Genomic DNA, 20,844 nt, shown 5'->3' on the forward strand with positions numbered 1-20,844 from the left:
AGGGGTGGACGTGGCTGTGAGCTCGCCCCGCGCTCTCTGCCGGCGGGGGGGGCGGTGCGTGGGAAGGCCCGGCTGTGGGGCCATCCTACCCGGGCCGTGCTGGCGGGATGCGCCCAGCGCACACCGGCTCCGGAGCGGGTGGGAACCGGCCGCCTTTGTGCCACCGGGCCCAGCGCCCCTTCAGGCGGCAGCAGCGGCGCGGCCCGTTCACCCACGCCCCCCCTCCGCCTTCCCCCTATTCTTTTAAATCACTTCCATCCACTTTGCTGATTGGTTCCGGCCTCCTGCCGGGTCACGGGGTGCCCCTCCTCCTCCAATAGAGAGGCCGGATACTGGCATGCGGCTCCGGCCTGGCTGCGTTGCTGGGTGCCCGTTCGGTGCGTGCGTGCGTGCGTGAGGGAAGGCAGGCGGAGGCAGCGTTCGGCTGCCTGGACCCCCCAGCCCGCCGCCGCCGCCCCTCCTCCTCTTCCTCCTCCTCCTCTTCCTCCTCCTCCTTCCCCCCTCCCCACAGTCCCCCGCCCCGGTCGCCGCCCCGCTCCTTGTCTTCCCCGTTAAAATGCCCCTGGGCTGCCGCTGTTGAGGTACCGTGCGGGGACTCTGCCGCTCGCCGCCGCCGCCCGGGCAAGAGGGGAGCTGCTCCCCGCCGCCCCGCTCCCGCCCAGCGGCCCCGCCGCCGCCGCCGCTTTGTCCCGGCAGCGAGACGGAGCCGCCGTTGATGGTGTAGCGCACCGCGGAGGTAGGTGGGCGCGGAGCGAGGGAACTTGCCGGGGTTTTGTTGTTGTGGTGGTGGGGGGGGGGGGGGTGAGGCCCTTCCCTCCTGCCTTGTGTGTGCAGCGTAGGTACGTTTATTTATTTGCTTACCGGCGTTGGTAAGTGCGAGAGGCAAGAAAAGGAAGCGCCGGGTGAGGGAACTCCGGGAAGAATGCCCGGGGCTTGACGCGGGAAAGGCGCCGAGGGGGGTTGTGTCTGCAGGCGTGAGACGGGGGGAGAAAGTCCCTCGCCAGACTTCTTGCTGCTCCTGCCTGCTCTCGCCCCGGGAGGATGCGTGCAGGGGGTGCTGGCGCTGATATTTTTGTGTGTTTGGGGTTTTTTTTTTTCTTTTTTTCTTTCCTAGAGTGTCGTGTCTGTTTAATGCTCAATAGAGGAAGGGTTCTCAGGGAAAGGTTTGACTTGTTAACCTTTTAAATAAACGTGAGATTGGGAGATATTTAACTTAAATGGACACACAGAGGATATGGACTTAGGTGTTTAAAAGGTGCGCTTATTTTCATGTGTGGTAGGTATGGAATTGTGAAATGAAGATTTTATGCAAATGAATTTAATCATAACATTTTCAGTAGCATAGGAAGGGGTGGGGTTTTTCTTTTCTTTTTTTTTTCTTTCCCATTTTTCTTTCTAAAGTGTGAAAAGATGACCAGAATCAAAAAAGTAGTAGGAGGCAGACAACATTAGAGGCTTTATTGCCGAAACTGGCTGTTCAAGAAATTGCCGGGAAGAAAACAATATGATTCATTGTTGAATTGTCTTTTTCCTTAGATTTATTTTTACATGCTGGTTGCAGTTATTTTGATTTACTGACTTCTTATGCTGAGTTTTTCCTCAAAGCAGTAATGTTCTTGGAGATGAGAAGCTCGGAGCATATTTATGCAGTCAGCAGGCTACAGTCTGATGTCTGTTTACTCCTGAGTTACGTTGACCAATTGTTGGAATCAAAGATATTGTTTTGCTTGTGCACCAATGCAACTGAAATGAGGAGCCTCAGCCACTAGTTTTTACTGTTACAATTTAGTAAAAATGCTTTCTCGGAACAAATCTGAAGTAACGTAATTCAGATAGTATGCCTATTCTTAAATATGGATTTTAACCAGATAAAAATGAACCCTGTGTCAAAGGAAGTAGTTGTTGGTCGTAAAAGGCATATGTCAAATTTCTGATTAATGTGCAATGTATAGTATTTTTTTGTAATTCTGGTATTACCAGGCAAACACTTTGGTGGTTTGTTTTTTTTTTTTTTTTGTACGCTGTTCCCTTAGAATTGAGAAATCCACAGTGGTTAGGAGGGGTGGAAGTGCTTCTATAATAATAAAGGCACTTCTGGTAAATACGTCTTATCTTGGTTTTACTCCTTGAGTTTGTACTATAAGCTATGAACAGGGATTGATTTTGGTGGCCTGGTTTGGACGAATAGTGATTTTAGAGATTCGTCTTGTTGGTTGATGAGGTCTGGAGGGAAGAGAAGGAGGTAGATGCACACAATGCCCAGGCTTGGGAGCTCATTGTTCTTTGCCGTACACTCTGCTGTGTTTGGGACTGTGCTCTCACTCAAACATGGTATCCTTCTCTTTTGAGAAGTGAAAGATAGAGAATGGGAAGCATTTTCTACCTCTTTCCTCCTTCCCCAGAATGGCCTTTTGGTAACCTAGCAAAATAGTACACTAGAAGCTAAAGGGCGCCAAAACATTCTGGATGTTCTTTCCTCCTCCCCTCCCAGCGCAGGCTCTGCTTCTTTCTCTGTCTGTAAGTGAATATATAAAGAGAGAGGGAGCACATGAGGTGAGTCTCGGAAGTACACTCTTTTGAACCCGTCTCAACTTTCTTTCATGTTCTACCTTCTCCCCCCACAAATCAAAGCCCCAGCTGGCTTGAAATACACAAATCTGGAGTGGAGTAATTTTTATTAGCTTTGGGATGTTTGGTCTGGGAGGCACGTGTGCAAGGAAAACTACTGTCAAGGGGGAATGCTTCAGATAAAGGCATTGGGATGACAAAAGTAAAAGGAAGTGTGCAGAGGTTGATTTCAGTGTATACATGTTTTCCTTTCCTGATGAATGTTTAATGTTTCTGTTTTTACAGCAGCATCTGTTAAAAACCAAACAAAAACCACTCTCCTAAAAACCCCCTACAAAACAAACAACACCCCTCCCAAACAAACACCCCCCCCCCCCCCCAACTGTACAATCATAGCATATCTCCAGTGGAAAGGGACCCATAAGGACCATCAAGTCCAGCTCCCTGCTCCTCACAGGACTACTACTGTAGTGTGTGCTGAAGCTGTGAAAGAGCGACTGCTGCACAAGGGCTCGAGCTGCTCCATAATTGGGTTGTTGAGGTATGGTAAAATCTCAGTTAGCTCACTGGTAACTTCAACTAGCTGATGATACTGAGGTATGCAGAGGGGGGTAAAGAAAATAATGTGGGTGTTGAGGAAAAGATGCCAGTGTGCTAGATCCTTTAGAAAAGAGGCAGCAGTGACAGTCATAGTTTAATCATGAGGCCTCTAGGTTTTGGTTGTGATTCTTTAGCTAACTTCAGTATGTAATTGGGGTAAATGACTTCAGTTTCCTTACCTGAATAAAATGTGGTGATTGCCTCTGAATTGAGGACGCTTTATTTTGTATTTTGCTGCCACTCATATAGCTTCGGTGTGGCTAGTGATAATTTTGACATTGCAGGCTATTGCCTACGTGAATGCTATGACTTGAGTTCAGAGAGGTACAATGAAATACTTATGCTGCCTCTGTGGCTTTATGATTCCTCTGGCATGTGAATTTGTAATTTGGAGTAACTTAGAGGGGGATAACTCCCAGTTTGGACAAAGCTCTTGATATCTCTGTGCAAAATGGGAAGCATTTCTCTGGCAGAAAAGGTAACCGAAGGTAGGAGAGACAGCCCTGCCTTAAACAATAATTACATAGCTGGATTAACAAATAGTGATTTCTTCCAGGGGTTTGTTTTACCTTAGGGGGGGTTTTGCATGCATGCAGAAACACGTGGAGCTGTGTGTATAGATTGAGCGTGGCTGCAGCAAAAGGCTAATAGCCAACAACATTCATGAATGTGAAGAGATATGGTGTGTGTAATTCTTAATGCTGGTTACAGCTTAGGTGAGAAAAATGACGTTCTGATGTTGCAGTTTAATAATCGACTTTTTAAAATGACATGCTATTTGTAAATTTACTGTCATAGCTACAAAATGCATTTCTCTGTTCTAGCCATCCTGGGTAGTTGTTTTGCCCATAAAGAAGTTATTTCACTTCTGGGAGTAGGAGGGGAAAAAAGTGTGCTATGAGCATATAGAATTTTGCAAGTGTGTGTTACTGGCTGTGTAATGGCACAGCAGAACCTGTGTTATTCTCTCAGCAGAGCTGTGTGTACATTAAGATTGCCTGAGGGTAGCTTTGATTTCATTATGTGCCATATTTAAGGACACTGTAAGCTCTAGTAACATGTTACGCTCTGTGTTGTTGGCATATGAATACAGTACTTGAATTGTAGTTAATTTCTAGATTAAAAAATAATCATAGTTGGAAACCAGTTAGTTATTAGTGATCCTGAAATGAGTGAGCAACTACATAAATTTAAAAAGGGGTGGTCAGGGTTGGAGTTAACCATTTGGAAAAAAAAAAAAAAAAACCAAACCCAAACACGAAACCAACACTCTCTTTCTAATGTACAGTTGTGTGTGTGTTTTTATTTTTTCTTTTTAGGTTGGTATCCTGGTTAGACTATTTTTAAGGCGCAACTATTTTTCACTCTGGTTTTGCTCTGGAAATACATTGCAGTTGTTTCAGTTGCATGAAGTCTAAACAAATCATCCTGCTTGACTTAAAGGGATGCATAGTGTCTGACTTTAGTTCAGAGCTTAAATTTAAATCAATATGCTTTAAATACAGCATATTTTTAAAAAAAGACGTATCTTGGAACCAAAACAGAACAAAACCTGTATTGACTGGAGACCTGTTTATTTAGCGTGCTCATTTAAAGCTGCTTGAAATGAAGCTTGTGCTCTACTGATGTTAAGTTGGTTTATTGCAGTAGGGAAGTTGGAAGGTATGTGAGATTGGCACTGGGTATGGGGAAGGTATCAGAAGGAGGTGAGTGTGATTACGTGCAGTTTGGAAATGGCGTTTCCAGCAAGTTGCTAGGAAGAAAATCCAGCCGCTTCTTGGAGTGATAGGAGGTGTTAGGGAGCAGGATCTACAACGCAGTATTGTGCTCTTCATGTTGGTTTGCCAGCAGCATTTTACACAAGCTTTTATAATGTTGGTAGCTGTGCCCAACTGCTCTTTTCAGAGAGGCTGATGTATGAACAAAGGAGCAAACAAGATATGAATACTGTGCTGGCTCCTTTTGATTTAGAAGTCTACTGGGGCAGGGAGTTGCTGTAAGTGACTGAAAAAAACCAAACAGATCGAAATATTAGCTGACTATTCCTGTCTCAATAGGTGGTGTTTGTTTGTGGGGTTTCTTTTAATACCAATGTCTGTTTAGTTCACTGAGCATCCAGAATAGTACATTGACCTAGAGAAAAGTGAAACTAGCTTGGATACAAACATGGCTTTTCTCTTTATGCCTAATGGGGATAATGATGGCCTTTCTTGGTGAAATTCTTAGAAATGTGTGCAATGCAATGTACTGTATCAGAGCTGATGGTGTTTCTCTGAATTCTAGGCATAAAAGATTGCATTTGTATTTGGCATCTTAATTCTATTAAAAGTGCAGCTTTGAAAATGTAGATCAGCTTTGGTATTGCATAAATTTGATAGATTAAACTTTTATGATTGAGTTATTAAAAAACAGGTGATTCTTTGAACATGTACGTTGTCTTTTGTTCTTCCTACAGAACACAAATGAGAGGCTAGTTCATTGTTTTAAGATTCAAGATAAGTGGAAGAAAATGAGTGCTGATTAATTCTGAGGTCTTAGTTAATCTGTGTGTTTAATCTACTTGTCTATATTTAAAAAAAGTAAAATTGTTATAATGGTGTTATCAATCTCTGATACTGAGAGTCAATTTTGGCCTGTTTCAAATATGTAACAGGATTTCTGTTTTAGAATGACAGATGTTACGTGGTCTTTTCTAGTGCGTGCAATGAAGGTTGTAGTGTAAATTTATTTTCATGACCAGCAGTACTAATGAAGCTTATGCTCCAGTAGCTTTTCTGATGAGACAAGAGCTTGTAAGTCATGAAGTTTGCCCCCTCCATCCCTGTTGCCAGTTATTTCTTTTTCCCCTTGTCCTTCATGACACTTGAATGGGCAAGTGGCATGGATGTGCCTATGGACTAGCTGGCTGCCAAGAAAAACTTAAAATGCTGGTTTCTGTCTGGCCATGCCTTACTGGGGATGTAATTAATTAGAGAGTTTTTTCCTATCCATCTGCTGGTTTGCACAAAACTTTCAGGAATGTTGGTTATTGCCGAGATGACTGTCGTGGCAGGCTTGTTTGAAATTCATTACGCACCAGAAGTTACTGGCATGAAATGAGAGGATAAGGGAATTGGGGGGGGGGGGGGGGGGGGGCGGTAAGTGAGGTGGATTAGGGAAATTTTATTTTCTCTGAGAAACCAGCTTAAAAAGAAAGGAAGTTCTGTCATCTAGTGTTAATAAATATTTCTGTCTGCATGATGAGCAGTTTGTCCTTTATGTTTGCCTTTTTGATATGGCCAACTGTTTTGAGGTAGAAGCAGACAAGTTGTTGGGCACTTGGCAGATCCTCCATCCTTTTTTTTTTGGAGATGTTTGGAAATGTTCTTAGTGATCAGCTGGTCTGGGAGCAAGCATCTCATACAACTGTTGGTTAAAATACATAGGGGGAATGTTTTTGTTGTGTTATGCTAAGCATGAATAAAACCACTAAGGAGCAGAATTTCTTATTAGTGAGAAATCACTGTTAAAATTTTAGGAAACCAAGCTTTTGTTTGGTTTGACATGGCTCTTGGTGCGTTCATACCAATTCTCCACCAAATGAATCCTTATTAGAGTAAGCCTAATTCATTTTAGGGGACTAAAAATGATAGATCTTATTTGATCTCAGATATCTTGCAAGTGGTATGTATTAAATTCTTAGGCATGTATTATATATTAAACTCTTGATTCTACAGTTCGATTTCTGTACGTGGAATCACAGTAGTCTGAATGTGTGTAGGGGAATGGATGGGGGAATATACTTGGGGGTGGGAATTGTTGATCATGCACATCATGATGCACATAACCTATATATATATTTTTGCCTAGTGAGAGGTAGGGGCACATTAATGAGATAGTGTAAGATAAGTTGCTGTGTAACTTAATGTTAGATATATGATAAGTGTTCACACTCGTTGACGGCATATGTGAGAGATGCCAACTTTCTTTCCCTGAAGGACAGGTAACTTCAAGCAGCCCTGTTTACTTCTATCCTTTAGTAGATGGCTGTGGGCACTTGAAACAGAGTGTCTGAGAGTCATGGGACCTCATCTGTGCATTTATACCTTGATTCAGCAGTCTGTGTAGCACTACTCATTCCATAACCACCCATGTATTGCATAAACTGACAAATTGTCTTGTTTTAGCTAATATCTTAAGTTTTAACAAAAGACACTTGTAATATTGGCAATAGAAGCTCTAGTGAAGAGAGGTTTTAAGTTTCCTTTAAGTGAGAAACAGTTCAAAGCATATCTAGGCTGTGGGAGAGCTAAAACGTGTAGTGAATGGTAGACTTCTAGTGTTAGAGTGGCAGCTAAAGGCATTGAGTCAGACTTGTGACGCCAGAGAGAAGTCTTTTCTATACTGCTACTGAAATAGCTATGGTCTAGCTGGAGCTTGTAAGACTGTACTTAGCTTTAAACCTGAGCATTTATGGTAATTATGTGGTTGCATTGCTATGTAAAGCAGGGTGATCTAGACTTGAGTGTATTGGTGTGGTAGAATAGAGAATTAAAACAGAATATGATGGTGTTTGTCAGAGACTACTATTTTGGCAACCAGTTTATTCCCTGGTTTAAAGAAAAATGGCAAGTTCAGTTAGTAATTAACCATGTATTATAGGACATTAGGGGATCAGAAGCTTTGTGCTAAATATCAAAGTTATTAAATATGTGTTTAAGGATTATGAATCTTCTTAAACAAGTGGGTATATGACATTAGCCTGCTGATACCAGCGGCCATAAGGGGTTAGAATACATGGTGTTGATGCTAAAATGCCTCTCTCTTTTCCTTGATTTAGGAGTCTTCATCCATTCATGCATGTTAACATGAAAAGTGTCATGAATATGAAAGAAGAAAATGATGGTACATCATAGACTTTTAAGTGCTTTAAGGGTTGTATCTCTCCGAGAAATTATACCCAGTAAAAAATAAGGTCCAGATTGCATGGGCACCATTCAGATTTGTTTTGAATTGAGAAAGAGCACCTGGCATGTAGGAAGGTTCTTTATGGTGATAGGGTGGGCACACATCAGATGCTTTTTCCTAGACCTGTAATTGAAGAGTGGCTCTGAGCTTGGAGAACTTTGAGTTGAAGAGAGCTGCTTTTCTCTTAAATTTCTGTCTTCCACTGTGCGTGTAGGGTTTTTTGGGGCGGTTTTTTAATAGTGGTGCTCATCTGTACTTTGAAAGGCTTTTCTCGCCCACAAAAACTTAACCTGTCTCTTGGAATTTTACCTGTGTTCCCTTGTCATTCTTCTTCAATGTGTTTTCTCATCCTCTCTGTGTGCAATAGCTCTAATGCAGGTACTTCACCTCTTGTTCAGGTGCATCAGCTTCACTGTGATCATACTTTAGTATGATCTAGAACTGCAGTATGAGCTTAGAAGTATGAAAGAAACTTCAAAGTATGGAAGTAGAATTATGAACTTATATTGGTGAAGTTGCTTAAAATTTACCTGATTAAGGCCCAGTATCTGACAAGATCCTGCAAAAAAAAAAAAGCTTTGCCTTGCTCCTTGTTCTTAATAAATTAAAAAATGGGAAAGGCGACAGGTTCTTTAGGTGAACAACACACGCACAATTTAATAATAATTGTGTGTTGTTCTGGTACCTGATATCTCTGTGCCAGGATGGTACATCCTGTATAAAAAGGAATGCAATGTCTCTATTAGAGATCTTCAAATGAGGTCAGTGCAGGAGACTTAAACACTTAATCCTCATTTTTTACAAACTGGGAGTGAGACACAGGAAATCTAATTTATGTCTCCAAGGTCATTCATTTTCACAAAACTTAATAGACCTGCCTCTGACTGCTCCTTAAACCACTGAATTATGCTACTTGCCTTCTAATGTGAACCCTTAAGATGAGAAACTTTACCTAATGATAGAATGAACTTAAAGGTACCTGTATGTTTAAAGATTTCTGTGAGTCAAATGCCCAGCTAGTAAGAGTCATCAGGAAATAAACTGGCTTACCTTAAGACTGGTTTGAGCTGTGCATTTAACTTCTAATGTATTTTATTTGCAAGATTTAAACTATAGATGTATTATTATCACAAACACATACAAGTTTATTTGATGTTACTAGGAACCAAATCAAAATGGGCATGTTTTTAGTGAAGTAAAACCCATTTTATTTTATTGAGAACTTGCTGTGATTTGCCCCTTGTATCTGCAGTTAATCAGGGAAACCTCCTTCCCTCTTCTTGTTCACAGCGTTTTCTGTGACTCAGTTTCCATGGTAAACTTCGTATTCCCTGCTGCTTAATTCTGCTGAACTCAGAGCAGAAGCTATGGAAGGCTTTCAGATGATGACAGAAAAACTGTTTAAGGTTGCTCTTACGTTGGCTGGCCAAAGCTGGAGTAGGGTATTGTTTCAAAGGTTAAACTTTAAATCAAAGGAACTGAGTGAAAAGGGGCAAACTCGGTGAGGGTGAGTGAAGAAATGTGGATGGAGTATGGTAATGCAAGTAGTTCTCCTAAGGCAGCGATGCAAATAAAACAGCCTGAATAAAGGGTGTATGGATTTAGGGCTTCTCTGTTTATAGGCAGTCTTTTGGTGTTGGGGGAGGCTGCAATGGATGCTTCTGGAAGAGAGTGTGAATGATATTTGGATTAGAAAAGGGCCAAGCTGACTGTTACCATATGCTCTTGAACGAAGACTTAGGGAGAATCCAAGTTCTCTTCTGACCTGCTGAAACAGTCCTGGTTGCTGTTTGAATGTTCTTCATCGAAGTTTTGAGATATTGTAGGAGTGCAGTAGGTGAAAAGTTAGTGGTGTGTGTAGTCTAGTAGTCTTAAGATTTTTTTTGTCATTGTACTAATTTGTAGGGAGGTGCTAGAATTGTCAATGATATCTTGCTACATGTCAAATGTCCTTTGGCAGGTCAGTAGAAATGTATGTGGCTTGTAACATATTTATTTTGTACCTCTGCTTATATTTTTTCATAATTGTGCCAGTTTTCCTACTGTAGACTTTGGAATTCTACCTGCTGTTACTTGGTGATTAAGGTGAGTGTTTGAGGATATGTTTCTTTTTCATGAGTCTTGGTCACTATCACAGCTTACCTTCCATGGCTGGCTTTGTTAAACACAGTTCTGTAAACAGCATATTTGTTAGTTCTTCTGGTTGGAAAAAGTCATGCGATTCTTATTTCCTGCTTCTCTTCATGTTGAATAGACTTAGTCTTTTATTGTTGGATTTTATTGTCTAACTGCATCCTTCTCTCTCCATGTCTGTAATATATGAAAAATGAAACTGGCTCCCCTGTATTCTCATTGTATGTCACTTCTCTCCATGTAGGCTTGCTTCAATTACTGAGAGCCCTGTTCTCTTCCCTACACTAATTATTCATCAAATAACTACTTCCATAGCTTTTGTCCCAAAGTACAAGTTTAGTAAGATGTGGAAAGTAATTACTTTTGTGTCTGTTTAGTGAAGTCTTCTGAGTCCTGATAAGTTATATTCACACTTTTCCTTGCTGGGACTCTTCAGAGGCCCTAATGCACATGTTAGATATTCTTGAATAGAAACAAAGGCTGGGAGGAATTACTAATGAATTGAGGCCTCTTATTTATAACATTCTGTTTGAAATTAAACATGTTTCCTGTATTAAATCCCAAAGATATTTTAATTAGATCATATATTTAATTCCTGAAGATGATAAAGGGTCATGCTACAAGTAGACCACAAGAGAGGCTGGAAAGTTTGCATGTTGTTAATTCATCACAAGAATTTAACGTCATTGGTATCGCAATATTTGCATTGTGCTCCAGGCACTTTAAAAAACCCCCACACCTTGCTGCGTGACCTTGAGCTGAACAACTCATTGCAATTGACAACTCATTGCAATTGTGTTTTTCTGCTTATGAAATAGGTGTGATGATGCTTTGTTATCAGGAAGTTTTATAGATGTTAAGCAATATGAAAATGCTGTTTTTAAATTAGTTTACTTTGCTAATCTGAGAATGTGTTAACTTAGTTATACATTACGTGTTTCCTCTTTGCAATGATCATGAAATAGCTAGTTAACAAAAAAAAAAAAAATCCTCCCAAACCTAGCAGCTTGGCCACCCTCAAATACAGAGAGAGCTTGACTTGATAGCCTAGAACTGTGAAAATCTGTGCTGTGGCAAACCTTTGGCTGTCTTTGTATGGATGTTATTGTTTGGTATAGAAGACCAGCAGGCTATAAAATAATGATGAAATATGTGGGGATTTTTTTTTCATGGCACTATGTGCTCAACAGTGGGTTACAGGAACAGGAACCTGTTATTCGACTGGTTAAGAAATGACTATGTTACAAAAATATAATTTGAGCAGCTGTTTTCTCAGTTTATTGTGGTTACTTGCACCTCTTTTTCCCCAGTGAAGAATGAAGTTCTTTAGCTATTTTACTATGTTACTATTTTCTTTTTCCGGTTGGAACATAAGAGGGAAGTAAGGTGAGCTTTAAAAGTATGAATGTTGTTTTAGTGGTGTGGGGGGTGTGTGTGTGTGTTTTTTCTTTTTTTCTTTCTCTTCCCAATATTGATGTCTGGAGATTGAGATAGAGATATATATATATTAGGTGGTTTATTTGCATCAAGGCACTGGTAAGCTCTATTCCATGTGGCTATATATCATCGCTATCTCACTGTACCATTTAATTTAAGACATGGTTGCTTTTTTACTTCAATGTAGTCTGATGGCAACTTTCTGTTGTATCTCTGCATTTCTTATTTTGTGTCTTGATGTATCATTAACATCTATTTGGTGTTACTTGTCCATATCGAAGTAGTTGTAAGGATCTCTGATAACAGCAGCTGTAGAAAATATCTAGCTATTCAGTATTGAATGGAAATTATTCTTATTGTTTTTAAAATGCCTGTTCTGTTAGATGCCAAATGTGAATTGTACTAAACTTTAAGAAGAAAGTTTTAGAATAAATTTCTAGCTTGCTATTTTACATGGTTCTCGGAACTGTTTTATGTGACAATTCTTGTCCTGAATCGAGTTTGCCTTTAAAATAAGCTTTGTAGGAATTACTGTAACATCTTACTCCCTGGTTTACTTATTTGTGCTTTTAGCAGAAAATACATGCCTTCATGCTTTGTAATAGCAGGATGTCTCTAGGTATTACTAATGGAGGGCTCCTGTACTTAGTCTCCCTCTTGTTACTAATTGACTATTTGCTCATTCAGAGAGCAGTTCTGAATCAATACTGGAAATACATTTTGAGTAACATTCCTTCTGCCTCTTTAAGGTGAATGAAACTGGAATTTTGCTTTCAGGTGTGCAAAGGTGAAGAGATAAATATTGAATGAGCCTTCCGAGATGGAAGGAGGTAGCATCACCTGTTAGGAAGCTAAGGAAAGCCGGGAGGTATTTCCTATGTACATGTTTGCTTTCAATAAAAGTATGTTCTTTAGAACCTAGTTCAATAGGAACATAATTTGAACCTCATTTAAATAAGGTTCTTTAAAATCAGTCTGTGGTTCAGTGGGTGTCTGAAGAATAAAGTTTGTATTCTCTTTAGTTTGCTTTTCCACCTTGTTCCCAGGTGAGAGAGAGGAAGGGCTCCAGAGTAGAAAACAGACTGATCCTTCTGTGATCTTAAGTTTCTGTTTGAAGTCCAACCAGGTGTATTCTTTGTGTGGCCGGATGTGGTTTTGAGCTTGTATAACCTTTCTGTCTAGTCTGTGATTAGGAGAAGAGGTGGTGACTGTAGCGAGCTGGTGTCATGAGTAAAACCACAATATTCTTTAAACTTTAAAATAAAACTTGACATCATACAAACAATTATCAGGGAGCATATCTGGGGGGAAGAGGGTTTCTTTCTCCTTCTTTACTGACAGTACTTAGGCATATGTATGCCTGAGTTGTTGAATGTGATTTATTTTTTCCCTGCTAGTTGTTTTTTTGAGAGAAAATGAAGACAATATGCACTGTGTTCATTTGTCACGTTAAGTCTGGTGTTTTTCTGTATCGTTAAAAAGTACCTTAAAAGTACTGCATCACTGTAGCAGCAGAGCCCTTGTCTTCAGTGTTTAAGATCAGGCAAATGTCTTAGTGATAAAAAGTATTTTGAATTTTGAAAGTAGTGGATTTTTGTCAGAAAAACCTATTTGGGTAGCATCACTTAAACATCCCTTTGAGATTGTTGCCTGCTTAGTTCCTTGATGTTAACAGTTCTCGGGTCATCAGTTCCTACTTGCAGAAATAGGACTTCAGGGGCCAGTCATCCATAGCACAATCTGACTTCTGTAGCTGTGGAAAAATGTCTTGCGTTTCAAAAGACTGCAGATGTTAAGTGTTGTCAGAAAGAACTTGCAGAGCATGGTACATGGCTGATATGCTTGCTCTAGTGACTTGATTAGCTATGAATTTGGTCTGTAGATAAATTGGCTGTCAGGATGGGCTGTAAGTGCTGTGTCTATAGCACAGCACAACTTCTAATTCTTTAATTTTTTTTTTCAACCACTGGTATCAAAGGAAACCTCTACTACAGGGACTGAATGCTGCAGAAGCTTGTATCAGAAGTCTTCACATTAGTGAGAAACTGCTTAGAGAGAAGGGGTGTGCAGAAAGTCTGACATTTGGGGGTAGCGCTGTGTAATGAAATGCAACATCTAAAGGATTTGGTTTCAAAATGTGGAAGAACTTCCTGTGAGCGGTAGCATCCCTCCCTGATCCCTTTAACAGCTGGATGTCCATCTCAATTACGTTTGTCCATTATGATTAGTTGAATATATTCCTGAAAAGACAAAGGCTTTGTATAGTCTTGGGGTTTTTTGACAGTCCTGAGCTTGAGGAAACCCATGTTTCTCTGTAGTGGTAACTCATTTAGCTGTGTCTAAAATTTGATGCTGTCTTGTAGGAGCCAAAAATACTTGCTATCCGTTTAGTTCTCAGTGAACTGTCATAGCTGAAACATGTTTAAAGAAATCTGCATTAGATTACAAGGTTTAATTGTGCTTGCTTGTGCATGGTTTTTTTTTTTTCTCCAGCATGGGATTTCTTGCTATTTTCTTTGTGTGAAAAGTGCCTGTGCAGTGCCTTTCATCATGACATAGTCTAATCCAGAAGGAGTTTATATGAAAAACTTACTGGTTTGGGGAATGTGCTTTTCAACAAGAAGAATGTTACAGCTCACCTACAAATCACTTTATTCTATGCGTGTCAGGGTAGATCATTATATTTACTTTTATATGTTAAAGAGAATTCATTTTGTGACTTTGAGTAACTGTAAAGCTCAGAGTTATGCAGCTGAAGTCTTTGAGGTGAGAAATTGCTTCAGGTTTGGGATACAGTTAGATGCCACTTCTGCATTGATGACAGGCTTGCTTGATAGCGCCACAGAAGAAGGTAGAATAACACTTTGGACTTCACTATTCTTGGTCAGAGTAGCAAAGCGATGGATACATGCACAGCCTATTGAGTGTCCACTGTGTGGTCAGTGTTGACCTGACCGGACTAGTTCTTGCTTGCCATAGGTATGAGGCAGTGGCTGTGGTAAACGTAATCAGAAAAAGCTTTCTGGAGGCTTTCAGGCAGTTTGAAATATTTCTAACTGGGGTTAGAAGGGGAAAGAGCTGTGGAGATGATTACTAGGGGAGCTTGGGAGTGCAAAATGTATTTATGGAAATAAGCCAACACTTAAACAGAGCTGTAAAGACGTGTCTTCTGATCAGCTTTTTAATGTGAAAAGAGCTCCCCAGTTTGAGTTGCAGGGCTCTGGTTTAAATGATGACGAGGTATGTTTAAAAATAGCAAATGTATTTTATGTCCAGTCAAATAAGGTTCTTGGCATTCAAAACTCAAATGAAATTGATGTTGACTTCCATCTGACAGCCAAGTAACTCAAATTCTGTGTTTCTTGAAGGAAAATGGCTTTTTTTTTTCTTCTTTAGATTAATTCCATTCTAGCCTGTAACAATGAATAATCTTGTACTGGATTTTCTTTGAAAGAGTAGGATCCATAACTCTGCAAGCATGCCTTAGTTCAGCTATTTAAAATAGGGGGTTTTTAATGCTTATGCTAAGGCAAGTTATAATTTGTGAAAACTATTTTTGCAGTGTGAAATAGTCTGTTGAATGCTTCTTTAGCTTGTTTCTGTGCACTTCAGTTTGCCAGATTAACAGAGCTATTAATAATAGCCACTCTTGCTTTTTCAGCATGAAAGAGTTGGTAAGCATGGAGCTATATGTAGTTTGTATTTTTAATTAAACTTGTACTGGGATTATCTTGTATTACCAGTTACCTTCTAGAAGATTATGCTCATAAAAGGTTCATGAGTTGTTAAGTGGAAGAGATTAAAGTGATTGTTGGCATGTTAGTAGAATTATTTGTTGCCTACGCAGCATTTGTTCATAGCTTTAATTTGCCAGTAATGGCAGACAAGTAAAATGCAAGCATCTGAATTTTAAAATCTACGCTAGCTGACAAAACCAAGCTGCATTTTGGAGTGAGTGTCTTTATTATTATTTTTTTAAATGTGATGTTAAGAAATATTGAATGGAAGAATATTTTATCCAGTGTCTTTGTGATGATAATCTTAATGGTGTGACTAGAAAAGTATTGTATTAAAGAGTGGAAAAGCACTTAAAGCATGGAGGGCACAAATGAGCATTAAGAACTGATGAGCAGATTCTGGAGAAGATAGCTGCCATTACGGTGGACTTGTAAATCCTTGTCAGGATTCAGGATCAGTCAGGGAATACAGGAAAGGTGTTGAAGGAATCCTGTGCTTAGATAAATAGTGTGTTGAAATAGTGTTTAATGTGATTGTACGCATCTAGATGTGTTTAGAATTATCTGTGAAATATATTGCAGCAGTAATGAAGAATACAGTGGGTGTCTCTCTGCTGTTATCAAAATCCATTAGCAAGCTTTGCTGTGCTTGAATGCCTTTCATTGTTATGCTTTCTGATTCATCCTAGAGCAGTATAAGTAAATGGCATCCATTCTGTGCCGATATAAACAGTTCCTATATGCTTTACAAACAATGATGTTACAGTTTGAGTAAACATCTGTTTAGCTTTTAATAATAGATACCAGGCAGGTTGTAGAACTTTTAGCTACAGTTGCATGTGTTTTAGCTACGACTAGGAAAGACAAATATGGGAGATGATATGGTCAACTTGTATGTTTTCTGATTATGCACATATATACTGTGGAAACATGACCTATTATTTTGAAAGGTAATCTGTGGGATGAATTTTTTGCATGTAGAGTAACTTGTTAATGGATATAGTAAAACCAGTTTCCAGTGCATTCTGTGATGCTACAGAAGTGTATTGTGCTGTTCTGCTCTGTATGTGTTCTAAAAAAATATTTCCCCTTCCACTGTTAACAAGAACTTCCCTTGTAATTCTTTGAGTTTGTGTGGGCTGGTGGAAAAGGAGATCTGTCTTTACGTGAATAAATTTGAGTCAGTGCATCATAGCAGACTTGCACCAGCATTACGCAATACTAATACTAAGCCCGCTGTTTTGAACTGATGATGACTGCAAAACCTGACGTTACCACTAACTCTTCCACATGCTAATACACTTATCTCAAATTTGGAGGAGTTTGAGATGATTAAGAATTCTAATCTTAATTACTCTTTGGTTGCCAAAAGTGTATTCTGTTAACAGCGTGTCCAATTTATCTTCATCCAGCTTTCCTTCTGCCCCATAATGATGGTTGCATTATGTTGTCAGTGTAAACATGTGCCTAGCTTACTGAATTTGCAGCAAAACTTTGTGTTACATGAGTGTATTTAGAGGTCATGTATTGAGTGAGATGTGAGTTTAATTCGAAAACTTATAAAGCAGTGACCATTCTTAGCATTCTGCTTTGAACTGTGAAAACACAATTCCTGTCTGTAGCAACCCGCAGAACCAAATTTTCATTGCAGAACTTCTGATGAATGCATCACTACGTTTCAAAATATAAACTTCTTGGTGTTTTAATGTTCTTACAGACAGGCAATATGTACATGATAGCTAGTCACCATGTGGTGGCAATTTTCTCAGTAAAGGAATTTGTGTGGATAGAAGGTCTGGACTTTCTTTGCTCAAACATGAAGAACGCAAGCATGCTTTAAGTTAAGCGTATTAATTACATTGATTAATCTACTTTCCAGATGTAGTGAGTTTGAGAAGGGGTATATATCAGAAGGACTATCAAGAAATGAACATTAGCTCTGCCTTTGAATTTAGTATTTCATGCATGTCTAGCTGGTAAAATGCTAAATGCAAGTTTTTCAATTATAAAGACTTAGCAAGGCTTAGAGATTATTTTTTGAGGTTCTAAAATATGTACTATTTAATACATAATGCAAAAGGAAAATCTGGTTTCTTAATGTAAGAACACAAAAATGGAACCAGCTGCAACATTATGCCACCCTGATGCAGCTTTGATGCTACATTTTTAGCTGTAGATTAAATATTGATACCTCTTTCTCCTCCCTCACCTTCCAGTACACTCTTAAAGCTTTTGCAGTTGTTTTAAAGTTTTTATAGAACTGGTCAAGCGTCTGTAATTTTTTCCACTAAGTTTTTATGAAGTATTAGGAGTTTGTTTGTAGTTTAGGGAGAAAAAAACCTGTATGAGTAATTTTCTTCTATACATAGGTGAATCTGTAAACAAGAAAACTGCAGAACTTTGTAAGCTCGGATGAAACCATATTCATATTGGTAAGAAGGAGCATGATGTCCCACGGCTGCAGCAAAATCATACCCAAGATCAAGTAAACAGTATATGAAATTAAACTAGTAAAATAGAAAATCAATGTGTAATTATATCACAAATGAAAGACAGATGTTAGGAACCCAGGGATTATGAGGGCTGGTATGAAAACCATGCAACAATCTGATGCTTGTTTGAACCATATGTTAGCTCTCAAGTGTGAGTTATATACCACTGAAACTGTTCAGGATACTGGGGAAAAAAGTTCTTACACTTCTGAGGATTAGGAAAGTAGAGAGGTTAAGAGGAGATTTATAAGGCTGTCAGAATATTCTGCTAGGACTGGAAACACTTGAATTCAGTAGGACAGTGAGCTGTCTGCTAGGGAAAATCATTTGGCCCTGATGGCAGGGTGTACAGGTAGTCTGTCTCATGGTATTAGCAAGGTCATGAAGAGTTCTGGTTTTGCCACTGTTTCTGAAACTAAGCAGCTTCGTGTAGCTCTTGGAATTAGCTTAGTCCCCAAATATCTCACATCTAGAATCTAATTTGTTTTTTTTTTAAAATGGATTTGCTAATTGCTCTTTCCTTACTACCAAAGAAGCTGAAATTTCACAACACTTAACGGAATCTCTTTTTAGTGAGCTGCAGGTGGTACTGTGCAGCATTATAATGAAAGTGGAGTTTGGAGGATCACTGACAATGCTTTTAGGTCCAACTGTAAGCTCTATAAAATACTTAATCTGCTAAATTCTGATGTCTCTATTTAGTCCTTATTGTGGTGGAAATTAAATCAGTGGGAAATGTTTCAGGATTGGTCCATACTGACCCAAATATTAGCAAACGCCACTTTTTAAAATTTCTCTAAGTTGAATTGCCTTGCTTTTTATTTTATTTAGAAAATACTGTAACAAACTGACTGCTCAAGTTGTCAACCACAGGCTGAACAAAGACATGCTAAGATGACATGACTGAAAGTGCGGTGCTATCTCTTCTGATGTGGTGTTTGGCTCTCTTGTATGTGTATATATGTGTGTTTTTGCAGCTTTATCTCTAAGTGGATAGTCAAAGGTTCAAGGTTTCAAAGATACACAGAAGATCACTCATCCTGTGTGTGTTAGCTTATTGTAACTTGATGACAGTGTTGAACTGAGTGCTATGAGAAATTGGTTCTGTTGTGAAAATGTTTCCCTTTTGTACTACTTATGTTCTGCTCACCTCATATCTTGCAATGGGGAAAGCAGATAGCGGAGAGATCCTGAAACTTAACTAGATTTAGGGCTTGCTCAAGTTGCCTTTAAGCTTCATTGGATAGTTAGTCTTTTAGAGGCCAAATTAAATCAAAATGAATGTTTTCAGTATTGATATTTGTAGTTGTTTATCTACCTGGCTAGACTGTACCAATGAGGTGGGATGCAGATTTAAACATCTGTAGTGATACCCTGTAGTTTCCCTGTATATAACCCATAGCTGTAAAAACTTGCTTGTTTTTTGTGGAAACTAGTAATAGTTCTTGCTCTTCAGTGTCAAGCTCTGAAAAGCCCACTCAGCGGGAGATCTCTTCTGAATTGTGGCTGTTGATCTTTCCGCTTAGTTTGTTTGCTCTTTTGCAAGCAGTTTGTACGAAAAGTTCCTATCACATAGCTTTCTTTTGGTTTTAATTTGATGCAGGCTTCCCCATCTGTCTTCCTGCAATTTCCCTTTCCTAGATTTTTGTTAGTTTGTAATGTAGAAAGATGAGAGAGTAAATCTGGGTGGTAAACTAACAAGAGTAGAAACTGAGTGTCCAATGTAATGTTTCACATTTAGAAAAACAACCAACCTCAACAAACCAAATGAAACAAAATAATATCCCTTCTTGATAAGGAAGAATGCAAAGTACTTTAAATATTGGCGAAAAATCAAAGGGGGAAAGATAGCACTTAATTTAGAAACTCAGCATCCGTAGTGACCTTAAATGAGAAAGCAATAAAATTTTTAAACCAGTGGTGGTGGTTGAAGTACTGGGGGGAGATGGGTAAACCTAAACTATAACTATAAATCCTCTTGTTTTTAGAGTAATGAAATTTTTTTTTAATTCTGGATGGAGAGAGAATTACTAGTGCTGAGTGCAGTTTTTAATCTTGTCAGTAGTTTGTTTTTCTGCAGTAGCAGGTGTATTAGCTCGCCTTCACGTGTCTGGATAACTGGGCCAACTAGTTACATTTGAGAGGTACGGAGGAGAGAGCCTAACATGTGAATGGTGGTGAGCTTGTTCGTAGAAACTCAGGATCTCATCTACGTTGTTTTTTCTGTTGAGCATAGCTTGTTTGTTTTTAGGGGATTTTAAGGGGAAAAAAGGAAATGTGTGGGGCACCTCACGGGTATCTGTGGAGGTGAAAGGAGAGACTTGGTTGTGATCTTGCCTAAAACCAACCTCCCTTTCCCTCTAGTAAGAGTCACAAGTCTATCAAAAGGTGCTTGGTTTTGTTGCTCACAAACCTACTTGTTTTTGGGGTTTTTTGACGTTGTGTGGCTTGCTTCCTGGGAAACAACAAGCCTGAATGATTAGTAGGGACTAGACAGTCCTAATCTTTGTGTACTGGAGGTTGCATAAAGGAGACCTTTACATCCAGTTGTGATAAGTAGTACTGGTTTTCCTAAACAGCTGTTCTTAAGCTTCTGTAACCATGACATGAATTCATCAGCTGACTGCATCATTGGGAACGGAAATTGCGCTTGACTTAACTTGAAGGATCAGATCATTGACATTCAGGGGACAGAATGCAGTCAATATTCCCCAACTCTAATAAAACTTGGCAGCTTTACAGTGACAGCCAAGCATCATGCCTGGAGACTTTCACATTTACGGAATTGCCAGTAATAAGTCTTACCTTCTCTTTCTAAAGAGCAGCATTGTGTGATGCAGTGGGTGGTTTCTATAAGACGGGTAGTTATCTCCAGCTGGCTCCTAGATTCTTGGATGTTCTTACATACTGTTTCACACTATCCAGTGTGG

At 39.5% G+C, this 20,844-nt stretch overlaps 1 protein-coding gene across 1 annotated transcript in view; it reads left to right on the forward strand.

Moving 5' to 3' along the window:
- Positions 1-383: 383 nt before the first annotated feature.
- The window catches only part of RERE (arginine-glutamic acid dipeptide repeats), a 251,426-nt gene continuing 230,965 nt past the window's right edge, over positions 384-20,844 (forward strand). Inside the window, exon 1 of the mRNA XM_054849562.1 lies at positions 384-736. The gene's annotated coding sequence lies outside the window, so the exon portion shown is untranslated. The remainder of the gene's footprint in view (positions 737-20,844) is intronic.

Source organism: Grus americana, chromosome 21 (genome assembly GCF_028858705.1).
Source record: "Grus americana isolate bGruAme1 chromosome 21, bGruAme1.mat, whole genome shotgun sequence".
Taxonomy (NCBI): Eukaryota; Metazoa; Chordata; class Aves; order Gruiformes; family Gruidae; genus Grus; species Grus americana.